Genomic DNA, 13,228 nt, shown 5'->3' with positions numbered 1-13,228 from the left:
CGCACGGGACTAATATAATCACAGGACCTCAGTGTTTGGCGAAATATGGTAGGTCATTTGCAGGGGAATTTTTACTTTACATATTACAGACATGGCCGATTCGCACGGGATTAAGATCACAGACATTCTCTGCGATTATTACAAATCACCAGAGGTCCCCACATATACTAATCCCGTGCGAAGAGGGAAGTAATTATAAACTTCAGTGTTTATTTTTGTGCAACATGGACTTCAATGTTTAATTTGTGTGACTTTACAAAAGCATTTGATATGTATTCCTCCAGTTGCGAGCCTGTGCGCTTTACCTGACGTTCTAGGCCCGGCAGCTGCGCACGGACTGGGACTGAAAATAATTCAGACTGACAAAATAATAAAAATGACATTCTTCTTCTTTTAAATAATAATAAAATAAATAATAATAATAATGACATTCTTCTTCTAAATCCAATAAGCGTCATTAATAATACAAATCATAATAATAAGAAGAAGAATCTTACAAATTGTCATGCAACTATATTAATGTGAATGAATGGTACTCCACATCACATCATCATCACTATTGTACACCCCAATACATGTGACGTGATACGAAATTAAATGCTAATTATTTCAAAACACTGCTGTAAAATAATGAATTGTGATAGGTAATTTCTCATCCAAACAGCTATTTAAACTGGATTTCCACCGTACACCTTTTTGTGGGCGCCTTTAATCCCACTCTTTAAACTCCCAAATAAAACAATTTAGTTTTTTTTCCCACTTCCCTGGGGATGGTCTCGATCTCCACGTCGGAGAAGTTTCGCTTCTTTGCCGTCTTCCGTGTGTCCATGGCGTAAAATGAGGGCGTGGGGGAGGCAGAGACTTGAATATATAGGGGCGTGTTATTCTAATGACGATCGTTTTTAACTGGAATAACTGAAACCACAAAGCAAATGACCATGTACACCCATCCCACGAAATCAAACATTAAACTGTGGGACCTGCCAGGGACTGGTATGCCAAAATTCAAGGCTAACAAATTCCTCAAAGACGTTACATTTGAGATATATGATTTGTTTATCATCATTTCCTCAGAGAGGTTCAAGGAAAATAATGTTGTTTTGGCTAAGGAGATTCAAAAAAAAGAAGAAAAGTTTTTATTTTGTCCGGACCAAGATTGATAATGACATTCGCTCAGTGGCACAGAAAATACATTTCAATGAGCAGCAGGTACTTTGCACAATTAGAGAGGACTGCAACAGAAATCTGAAAGAATTGGGAAACCCCAAGGTGTTTCTGATATCCTCTTATGACTTGGGAAAATATGACTTCCAAGATCTGGTAGATACCCTAGAGGTTGACCTTCCAGAACAGAAGCGTCTTGCTCTGGTTCAGTCTTTGCCTGTGTGTTCTCTGGCAATGCTGGAGAAGAAGAAAGAGGCTTTGGAGAAATGTATTTGGCTTGCAGCATTGGCCTCAGGTTTGGGTGCCTTTTTTTCCCCTGTCCCTGTTATCGCTGGCCATTGACAAGACGGTATTGACGAGCTATCTCGTAGGTTGTCATTACTCTTTGGGTTTGAATGAGAAATCACTCATCCAACTGTCAGAGAGAATGGATAAGCCTGTCTCACAGCTGCAATCAGCTATAAGATCTCCTGTAACATTAGCAGTGGTAAACACACTGGGGATTAGGCCTCGTAGATCAATTACAAATACAGTGAAAAGCTTAGAGGATATCCTAGATGGTAAATTTATTGTAACCAGTTTTCTGAATGCAACTGAGGCCTTCAAAACGATATACACTGTCTTGAGTGGAACTCTAAATGAAATGATAAATGACATGAGACAGGTTCTCCAAGCGGCAGGTTTGGATGAATAAGATCAAGCTGGTACAGCAAAGAGATATTTACTAAAACTGTTTATGTTTAATCAGAACATCAAAACTTAGTTTATTAGCCACAAGTTTACACTGGGGAATTTGCAATGGAGAGTTATTCCGAAAAGGAAAATGGAAATAGAAAGTTATACTGAATATTGTCCAGTAATTTTCTTTATATTTTATCAAGGTGAATGTTAAATGGAATGGAATATAGAATAATATGTATTTTAACAACAAAATAGGTTAAATGTGTGAAAATGTGGGAATCTGGTGGTTTTTGCAAGAAATGTTCTGTCTTATCTTTTTACTGTGCAATTTTGTAAATGAGGACTATTAACTTCACTGAATGTTTAACTTGTTTTATAATGTAGAAGGGCTTTATGCCAAGGGTCAGGATCTCTTTACAGTACCTTCCACTGAACAATAAACTAGTTCTGTATAGATATAGAAATAGTGTTTTAATTAATGCATTTGTTTTAAGCTTATTGTTAATGAAATTACACTTATTGTTACAAATTATGATAAAAGGCACAGTGACGTTTGACTTTCTGGATGTGGTATAGTTGTATGAGGTGGGGATTTGCATTTGTTATCCACAATTTGTGTGGTTTATATTAACAAATGTGTTGTGATTGTCAGCCATTAGCATTTTTGTTCCATGGTGCTTCACTGTAAAAAGTGAACATGTGCAGTTGTTGCTTTAAGAAGGTGATTCTACCAATAAAATCTAATTGAGTTTTTCTAACCTACATCAATCTGTTTTTTTGTAACATTAAACAAGGGAATGCTGTTTTAACTTAATTGAGTTACATTGATCCAGCATACAATTTCCAATAAAGCTCAGGACGGACACATTCGACACATGCACACCTGCTCCTTGCTGATCCGCAAATTTTGCTCCAATGCAAAATTATGATTTGGGGTTATTATACACATTATGTTGCATCAACGTGAAAATAGCCAATGGACAGAACTACTCTTCAGCACAATGGTAACCACAACATTCAATAGCAGAAACTCCTAAATGTTTGCCATAACTGAACATTAAACCAACATCTTTCCCTTTATTGAAAAACACATAAAATAAAACTTAATCCCTAAATGTATTCCTAATGCAGTCCCTTGCAAAGCATTCTGGGAACTACAGATCCACTGCGCAGGGCTGCATTTCTCAAAAGCATCGTGAGCTATGTTGATCATTGAGACCATCGGTGGAAAAGACTCTACGCTCTACTTAGGCCTTGATGCTTTGGGTAAAAACAGCCCTGGGTCAGTGTTCAGTTATGTTGGACATTTAGAGTTGTTTCTGTTAGTGAATGGTTGGTGGGGGGCAGTATCAAGATGCATGTTGACTAAATTCAAGCATTAATGAGAAAACAGTGTCTTCACTATTATCTTTTTACACATTCATTTCCCACATATAATTGAATGAGGAAATGAAAAACAAAAGAAAACAGCCACAACAGACTAGCAAGTTAACTATTTGAACATACATTTTGCTCTCCTTTCTTTCTGGCCAGCAAATTTCTCAATGACTGATTAAAGTCACTCATCTCAGTAGTGTCATGACGTTTACATTGTTCAGTCAGATATTTGAGGTCTCTTACCCCCGTTGTTGTCCACAAAACTTCAGTACCAACACTTTGAAATAAAAGACAGGGAAAGCAATAAAGGGCATTGCTAACAACACATCCAGCCAGCCACCTAACTTACGTTTCTCATAACAAGCGCGTGAAGCTCCGAGTGCAGCTTCATCCTCTGTCACTGGCCTGCTGCTGGATTTGGAAATCGCGTTGCTGCCATCTCTACGAAAGGATCATCATAACAAGATTTTGGCGGAGTCGGAGTTACTGTGTCGCCCGCGCACTTTTGCTTTAGTGGCCAAGAACCGAAAGTTGAATGACAGGTGACAAGAACCAATCAGATTGGATAAAATAACACGCATCCAATTCTGATTCGCCAGGGACGCAACGACCTGCGTCCGGAGGAGGATCTTTAAGAACCAATTAGAGACCAGATTCAGGTCACATGTTGCCCGTATATTTTTAGACTCAGATAGACATCCATTTGGCCGGCGTCCCTCACGCATGAAACCGCATGAAACATATTGAAGAACATATACAATAGTGAACCGATCAAAGCCAGTCTTTATTAAATGCTGAGGGTCTTAACTAACAGCCAGCACGTCGTATGAGTAAACTATTTTATTTTTATTTCACTTTTATATCATTTTTGTATACATGTATATTTCTGGAATTTTGATGGGGGCGTCGCCCCAGCGCCCTCTATTGACCAGCCGCCACTGGTAAGAAGTAGTAAGAATCATGCTATGTGCACTTTCTGGATCAGCTTTGAAAGATTCTGGAATCTATCGCCACTAATATACAATTATGTTATTAACTATTATTATTAATAACTATTATTATTAATAACAATAATTAATATAATAATAATAATTAATATATATATATTACTATTAATAACTATTATTATTATGTTATTAATTATTAACGCGTGTTTGTTTTCTGTCACGAGCGCACAGAGTGAGCATTCGCTCGTTCTCGTGCGCTCTGTCTTGTCATGTGAGCCTGTGCTCTTCTGTCGGTGTTCTGTGTAGCACATGGTTCATATTTACATCGGCCGTGTGCTTTCATGTTTTGTCTTATGTTGTGTAGCACGTGGTTGGTGTTCTTCACTGGCTGCGTGCTTTTATGTTGTCACGTTTTGTGTGAACATGCAACTGATGAGTTCTCATTAGCTTATATATTTCATCACGACCGGATGAAAACGCTAAATTATCTAAACTGACAGCGTGTGTTGAAGATATTAAATACTGGATGACGTGTAATTTTCTGCTATTAAATTCAGATAAAACGGAGGTGTTACTTATTGGTCCAAAAAACTGCCCACAAAACCTCTCGCAATACAATTTTACCTTGGAAGGATGTCCTGTCACTTTATCCACTACAGTAAAAGACCTGGGTGTTATATTAGACCGCAACCTGACATTCGAAAATCATATTTCATATGTTACAAGAACGGCATTTTTCCATCTTAGAAACATTGCTAAGCTACGTAACATGCTATCTATTTCTGATGCAGAAAAGTTAGTTCATGCATTCATGACCTCGAGATTAGATTACTGTAATGCTTTATTAGCTGGTTGTCCTGCATCCTCAATAAACAAACTACAGTTAGTCCAAAACGCGGCTGCTAGAGTTCTTACTAGGTCAAGAAAATATGATCATATAACACCAATTTTATCATCTCTACACTGGTTACCTGTGAAGTTCCGTATCAATTACAAACTATTGCTACTAACCTATAAAGCCCTAAATGGTTTAGCTCCAGTGTATCTAACGGATCTTCTATCGCCCTACAATCCATCGCGCTCTTTAAGATCACTAAACTCAAGGCTTCTGGTCATTCCTAGGATATCTAAGTCCACTAAAGGAGGGAGGGCATTTTCACATTTAGCTCCTAAACTCTGGAATAGTCTTCCTGATATTGTTCGAGGTTCAGACTCGCTGTCCCAGTTTAAAACTAGATTAAAGACGCATCTCTTTAGCCAAGCATTCACATTATAATTATCTTTTTATACTACAGTTAAATCGGATCAAAAGCATTAATATAATATTCTGAACAGCAGCTACGCTAATCATTTCCCATCTGCTTTTCTGTTGTTATCTCAAATCAAATCAAATCAAATCAAATCAAATCAAATCACTTTATTGTCACACAGCCATGTACACAAGTGCAACAGCAGGTGAAATTCTTGGTGCAGTTCCGAGCAACATAGTAGTCACGACATGACATGTACAACATTTAGAGCAGCATCAGATTACACTGATGCGCCCACAATTACTCACAGCACAGTAAACTCTACAATAAACAATAAATAATTTACACAATGTGAGTGTGGTTCTCACAGCTCTAACCAATATACACATACTTACAATATACATATACTTTAAACAATATACTTTAAACAATATACACACTAAAACATACATTAAACAATATACATTACGCTATAATACTAATAATAATAGTATACAATGTACAGTATACATTATTATTCACAGTAGAGATCCAATGTGCAATAGGTGCTATATGATAAATAATAAATTATATAAATGTGTATATAATGTGTGTGTATCGACAGTGGGTTGTGCTGAGTGATATTCTGTCCAGTGTGTGTTATGATCCTGATGGATCAAGAGTTCAGGAGTCTAATTGCTTGTGGGAAGAAGCTGTTCTGGAGTCGGCTGGTGCATGTTCTGATGCTGCGGTACCGCCTGCCTGATGGCAGCAGTGAGAGCAGCCCATGGCTCGGGTGGCTAGAGTCTCTGATGATCCTCTGAGCTCTCTTCACACACCGCCTGGCGTAAATGTCCTGGAGGGAGGGAAGCTCACCTCCGATGATGCAGCTGGCCGTGCGCACTACCCTTTGCAGGGCTTTGCGGCTGCGGGCGGTACTGTTGCCGTACCAGGTGGTGATGCAGCCAGTCAGCAGGCTCTCTGTAGTGCTGGTGTAGAACCGTGTGAGGATGTGGCGGTTCATTCCAAACCTCCTCAGCCGTCGCAGGAAGAAAAGGCGCTGATGAGCCTTCTTCACAACGGCCTCGGTGTGGACGAACCATGAGAGTTCCTCTGTGATGTGGACACCGAGGAACTTGAAGCTGCTGACTCTCTCCACCGGTGCTCCATCGATGGTGATGGGGCGGTGTTCTCTCTCATTCCTCCTGAAGTCGACCACCAGCTCCTTGGTCTTGCTGACGTTGAGTGAGAGGTTGTGCTCCTGACACCACCGTGTCAGAGTGTGCACCTCCTCTCTGTAGGCCGTTTCATCATTGTCAGTGATGAGACCTACCACCGTCGTATCGTCAGCAAACTTGATGATGGTGTTGGAGCTGTGGGTTGCCACACAGTCATGTGTGTACAAGGAGTACAGGAGTGGGCTGAGAACACAGCCCTGAGGGGCTCCAGTGTTGAGAGTCAGTGGTGAGGAGATGTTACTGCCCATTCTGACCACCTGGCGTCTGTTTGACAGGAAGTCCAGGATCCAGCTGCATAACAGGCTGTTTAAGCCGAGAGCCCGGAGTTTCATGTCAAGTATGGAGGGCACAATGGTGTTGAATGCTGAGCTGTAGTCTACAAACAGCATTCTCACATATGTGTTCCTCTTTTCCAGGTGGGAGAGAGCAGTGTGAATAGTGGATGAAATGGCATCATCAGTGGAGCGGTTTTTGCGGTATGCAAACTGCAGTGGGTCCAGTGAGGGGGGGAGAACAGAGCAGATGTGGTTTCTGACTAGTCTCTCAAAGCATTTGCTGATGATGGGGGTCAGAGCAACAGGACGCCAGTCGTTTAAGCAGGTGGTTTTTGCTTGCTTCGGTACAGGAACAATGGTGGACGTTTTGAAGCATGTGGGGACCACAGACAGGGAGAGGGACAGGTTAAAAATGTCCGTGAAAACTCCAGCCAGTTGGCGCGCGCACGCTCTGATGACGCGGCCCGGAATGCCGTCTGGACCCGCGGCTTTACGGACGTTCACCCGCCGGAAGGATCGGGTAACATCCGCTACAGATACGGAGAGTGCACTAACCTCTGTATCTTCAGCCACGAGCTCTCTCTCCGCGAGGGCGGTGTTAGTTCCCTCAAAGCGAGCATAGAAGGTGTTTAGCTCGTCCGGGAGAGAGGCAGCGGTGTTCACGGTGGAGTTTGTGTTCCCTTTGTAGTCCGTGATGGTGTTAATTCCCCTCCACATGCTTCTGGAGTCGGTGGTGTTGAACTGTCCTTCAATCTTGTCCCTGTACTGGCGTTTTGCTGCTCTGATGGTTTTCCGGAGGGCATAACTTGCTTGTTTATGCTCCTCCGCATTACCGGAGTTAAAGGCGAAGGTCCGCGCATTGAGTGCCGCGCGAACATCCACATTTAGCCACGGCTTCTGATTGGGGTACAGCCGTATTGTTTTGGTCGGAACAACGTCTTCTACGCACTTCCTGATGAAACACGTTACGCTATCGGCGTAGACCTCGATGTCGTCATCAGAGGCCGACCGGAACATCTCCCAGTCCGCGTGATCAAAACAGTCTTGTAGCATAGAGTCCGATTGGTCCGACCAGCACTGGATGGTTCTGAGGGCGGGTGCTTCCTGTTTCAGTCTCTGCCTGTAAGCGGGCAGAAGGATGATGGAAGCGTGATCCGATTTGCCAAATGGTGGGCGCGGGAGTGATTTGTAACCATCCTTGAAGGGAGAGTAACAATGATCCAGAACTCGGTTCCCTCGTGTGTTGAAGCTAACATGTTGGTGGTATTTGGGTGCGATGCGCTTGAAGTTGGCTTTGTTAAAGTCCCCGGTCACAATAAACGCAGCCTCAGGATGCGCGGTTTCCTGCTCACTCACTGACCTATACAGTTCCTTCAGTGCCCGGTCTGTGTCGGCTTGTGGGGGAATATACACCGCTGTGATGATGACCGCTGTGAATTCCCTCGGTAGCCAGAATGGTCGACACATAACCGTGAGAAATTCCAGATCAGGAGAACAGAAAGACTTGATAGAATGTACGTTCCTCTGATCACACCAGGATCGGTTGATCATAAAACATACACCCCCGCCTTTGCTTTTCCCGGAGAGATCTTTTTCTCTGTCCATCCGATGCACGGAGAACCCCGTGGTTTCGATGGCCGAATCTGGAATCTCAGCGGACATCCAAGTTTCTGTAAGGCAGATAATGCAGCAGTCCCTCGTCTCTCGTTGGAAAGAGATCCGTGCTCTCAGCTCGCAGAGTTTATTGTCCAGAGACTGAACATTTGCCAGTAAAATACTGGGAAGCGGGGGTCGGTTTGCGCGGCGTCTTAATCTGATGAGCACGCCGGCTCTGCTTCCCCTTCTCCGGCGGCGTTTCCGTGGTCGGGCCGCCCAAACAAAAGGATCCGCTGCTGTGTTTGTAAGCAGCGGTTCGTCACTGGAGAATTTAAAGTCCGGTTTTCGGTGTGCGATTGCCGAACCAATGTCCAAAAGTGTCTGTCTGTCGTACGTAGTGAGGCAGACAACATCCAAGACAAAAAACACAAAAACTATAAACAGAACAAACAAAAAACTACAATGTTTCAGCAGAGCTTGCGACGTTGCGGCCATCCTCGGCGCCATCTCGACTCATCCCGTCTCGACTCGACTCGACTCGACTCGACGGGACACTAGTCCCGAGGTAAATAGTTCATCAGCTCCAGTTTGTATCCAGCCTCTCATGGAGACTTCGGATGCCCCGACACCTGTGATGAGACGACTCCACGCCTGTGAAGAGACGACTCAACGCCAGCGTTGTTATGGCCTAAATTAATACACGATTGATTAACTTTTTCGAACATTATTCTTTAACATTGTCTTTCTAACATTTTTACTGTACATCTATGAAATGCACTTTCTGTAAAGCTGCTTTGAAACAATGTGTATTGTGAAAAGCGCTATACAAATAAATTTGAATTGAATTGAATTGAATTGAATTGAATTAGCTGCATGTTCATGTCATGTTTGGTGTGAGCACATGCCGATCACGGCGGCCGTGGGACCTGGGGGTAAGAACAGCGAGGTGAGAGAACGGAGCGGGGAGCATGAGGAGCGACAGAGACGAGAGAGTGGAGAGAGGAGAAAAAAAAAAAAAAATTCTGGTCCGGTTCCCAGACACACTGCCGCTCTTTTTTTTTTTTTTTTTTTTTTAACAATAAACAAACTTTTAATTAAATAAACACAAAATAAAATGGCGGCGACAGCCCCTCACGGTCGGCTGCCGCCTACATACAAACAAACACCAAATGAAAATAATAAGCTGCAGCCCCTCACGGTCGACTGCAGCGGATAACAAAACTAAAATAAAACATAACACAAATTCCAGGCCTGGTCCTCTCTCGTCCCTCACTGTCGTCGCTCCTCCTTTATACTCCCTCACTCCTCCGCAAGGGGCGAGATCGCTGCGGCTCGCAGCTGGCGCTCATCCTCTCTGATGAGCGCCGCCTCGTCCCGCCCTCACGGTCCCTCGGCCTCGCTGCTCGCCACAATTACCATTAAAAAGCCCATTATTTCTGCATCTTTGAGTCCTCGCTCCTTTCACTTCACCAACCCTGACACGCCGGACAAATGGATGTCTATCTGAGTCTAAAAATATACAGGCAGCATGTGACCTGAATCTGGTCTCTAATTGGTTCTTAAAGATCCTCCTCCGGACAGTGTTAATTTCGTTGACGAATAATTTGTCATAATTTTCGTCAACAACCTTTTTTCACTGACGAAAACGAGACGATAACTAAATAAAAACCAGCGTTCGATGACTAAAACTATGACGAAAACTTGCTGTCATTTTCGTCAACAAATAAAAACGAGACGAAAATGTGAGGGTGGGAAGATTAGGGAAGAGATCCAGTCAGAACTGATATCTTGTAGATGCGCACATTTGATTCGAACGTGCTGATCTAACCGCTGGAGAACCATAGACTGTAAAAAAATAGTGGAGAACACGGCGCTGTTGTGCTTCTACAGGCTCACGCATCCCCAATCCAGCGCTCCAGAGCGGCTCACAATCAATGAATAGCGCACATTTATGCCACGCAATTGTATATGAACTAATGCTGATGAATAATGACAATGTTTACTTTATGATAGCAATTACATTTGGCCCGGATCCGTTTTAAGCCCCTTGCCTCCGTTTCTATCTTAGAGACGTTTTCTGATTGTGAACCAGATCCGTGCCAGATAGAGGTTTCAGCTTAAACATTCTAACTGCCATCAGTTCAGTATTTATATCATTTTACAGATCTGGCCCAGATCACTTTTCCCATAGGTAACCGAAAGACATTAGCTGTGTCTGACACTGATTTGGTCCAGATCTGCAATATGAATCTGAGCCGATACTGTTTTCACATAGGCTACACTGGTGTGGCCCGAATCTGTGATACATATCTGAGCCGACTGCATTTAAAAAAGGGCTAAAAACTGCTCTGGCCCATATCTGCAAAACAGATTTGAGCCAACACTGTTTTGACAGAGACTACCTGATGTGGACCACATCCAAAATACTTTCTCAAACTGTGTGAAGAACTCCGTGGAATAAACATTTTCAAAACAACATGCTTACCTGTCTGCATATTTTTCTTCTTCTATCTAGAGCATGAGATAAATGCATTGTCATTAAGCTGAGCAATATTATCAGTGTTTAAAAACTATACAGCAACATTTTGTGATGCTACGTCCGTTACAGCACAGGTCCGTTTGAGCACCGTTTTAGGTCTGTTTTACGACAGCGCCAAGTGAACGTTGGGTCTCGCTTGGCTGTCGTCTTGCAGATACGAGGCGTTTCTCAAGGTCAAGGAAGGATCCTCGGAAGCCAGAATTCCGAGGATGCTACGTCATCGATGTCCGTCGAAGGGCTGTTCCAATGTCGAGGATCCTCGGGATTTCAACCAAGGTCTGAGTCCTTCGTTCGAAAGATATGCCATATACAGGAAAGGATGCATACGAGTAGACTTCGCGCACTTAGCGTTCTCAAATCACCCACAATCCTATGCACGCAGCTTTGCTATCTTGTTCAAAAAATACAAAATATCGGACGTTGGCGGAGTGTTAACGGGGCAATATGCTTTCAAGTGTAAGTATTTACGTTACCAAACATTAGTTATAACCGTAGTAAATGTAAGTAAAGTTTAACTTTTAAATGCCAGTACAAATTACAACCGTTATACAAATGACGTTATTGATGGCTAACGGACCTTTTCACTGACGTAATGAGGCTGACGCGCACTTGCTAGCCTGTTCCATTTACCTGTTCTCCGAATGCTAAAGAGGAGCCTCGCCTAGCCTCTGAAGGAAGTGACTTGGAAGGACCAGTCCTGCAGAGGAAGGATCCTTGACATTGAGAAACACCTACGGTCCACATCCGTACTACGGACTTCAATCAGAAGCGCCAAAAAAAAGAATATATATATATATATATATCATCAAACCAAGCTGTCGACGCAGATTTATCTGACGAGCTATAGAGTCTGGGAAACAACGTCATTGTGCATTGCATTATGGGTAGTCGCCGCCATGTTTTAGGACACGCTCAGGAGCGTACAATGATAACAAATGCGAATCACCAGAGGAAAAAACGACTGTATTTACTTTAATACTTTTTAAGAACTCTTGCTTGCACTCACTTATAATCAATGGACTAATATTTGAATCTCTTATGTACATGAGCGCTCAGTCGTGCGGCCAGGACATTGCACATATTCATCACGTTTCATACAATGAGAAATCAGACGGCCGCCTTCTATCGCACCACACATTGGTTTGTCTTTTGCAGTTTATTTTTTAATAGCCTAACTAAAAAGTCTGTATCTGATATATAGAATAGTAAATATACTTATAGCTTGATCTCAGCCAGTGGATCATTTATTCAATCAACATAGCCTATATCATATCGCCCTAATTCCTTAACGTGCATTAAAGGATAACAGATTATGGCTCGTAATGCAGCTTTGAAATGATTTGTATTTGAAAGCGCTTTAGCCTACAGTTCTAAAAAGTTTTACTGGACTTAAATGGAACAAGTACAAGATTTCCTTCTACTGAGAGAAGCTGAACAATGAAGCATTTCCAGACGCGTTTCATGCATTATTTATGGTGTGAGCACATTCAAGCGGTTCAGAAAATATTAATCTGTAATATATCTGTTATAAATAATAAATAAAAATTATAAAGACACATTTTGGCTAAGTTGTTTATTTCCGAGTGTTATGCTGCCTTCACGTGCTCTCGGAATTATCGTGAATAGGAGTTTCCTAGGTAAAAATTGCACATGAACGCCCTCCACTTTCGAAATATGAATGGGATGAGCTTGTAATCACGACTTCAGAAGTGGGAATTGTCAAATTTCCGATAGCACGTGAAGATAGCATTACTTTCACTTACTCTTGTTATTTCCAAGCTGGTAAACTGAAATATTGCGCGTGATTTGAGATATGTTTTCCACGCAGGTTGTAAAAGAGCGGCTATGGCAGTTCATAACACAGCAAGCGGTGACCATTCAAATGTGTTTTTAACTGTATAATACAAGTTTTAAAGTCTACCTCCACTACTACTCATTCTCTAATGTAGAGCAGTGTCCTTAAGACCACGAATGCATTGCGTTGCTGACGTCACGTTCCCATTCTCTATAGGCTACCACCAAGCCTGTAGTGCTCCAGTCAGAAATTGAAGCTTTCGCGCCTCGATCGCCCCCCGGTGGCCGGTCCCAGTATAGCTCCTAAACCCCGCCTCTCCATGTATTTGAATGGCCGCGAGACACACTAAACAATTTAATTACACTTCAAATAATTGTTTCCTAAAGA

The sequence above is a fragment of the Gobio gobio genome (genome assembly GCF_949357685.1).
Source record: "Gobio gobio genome assembly, chromosome: 15".
Classification (NCBI taxonomy): domain Eukaryota; kingdom Metazoa; phylum Chordata; class Actinopteri; order Cypriniformes; family Gobionidae; genus Gobio; species Gobio gobio.
This window is presented reverse-complemented; position numbering follows the sequence as displayed.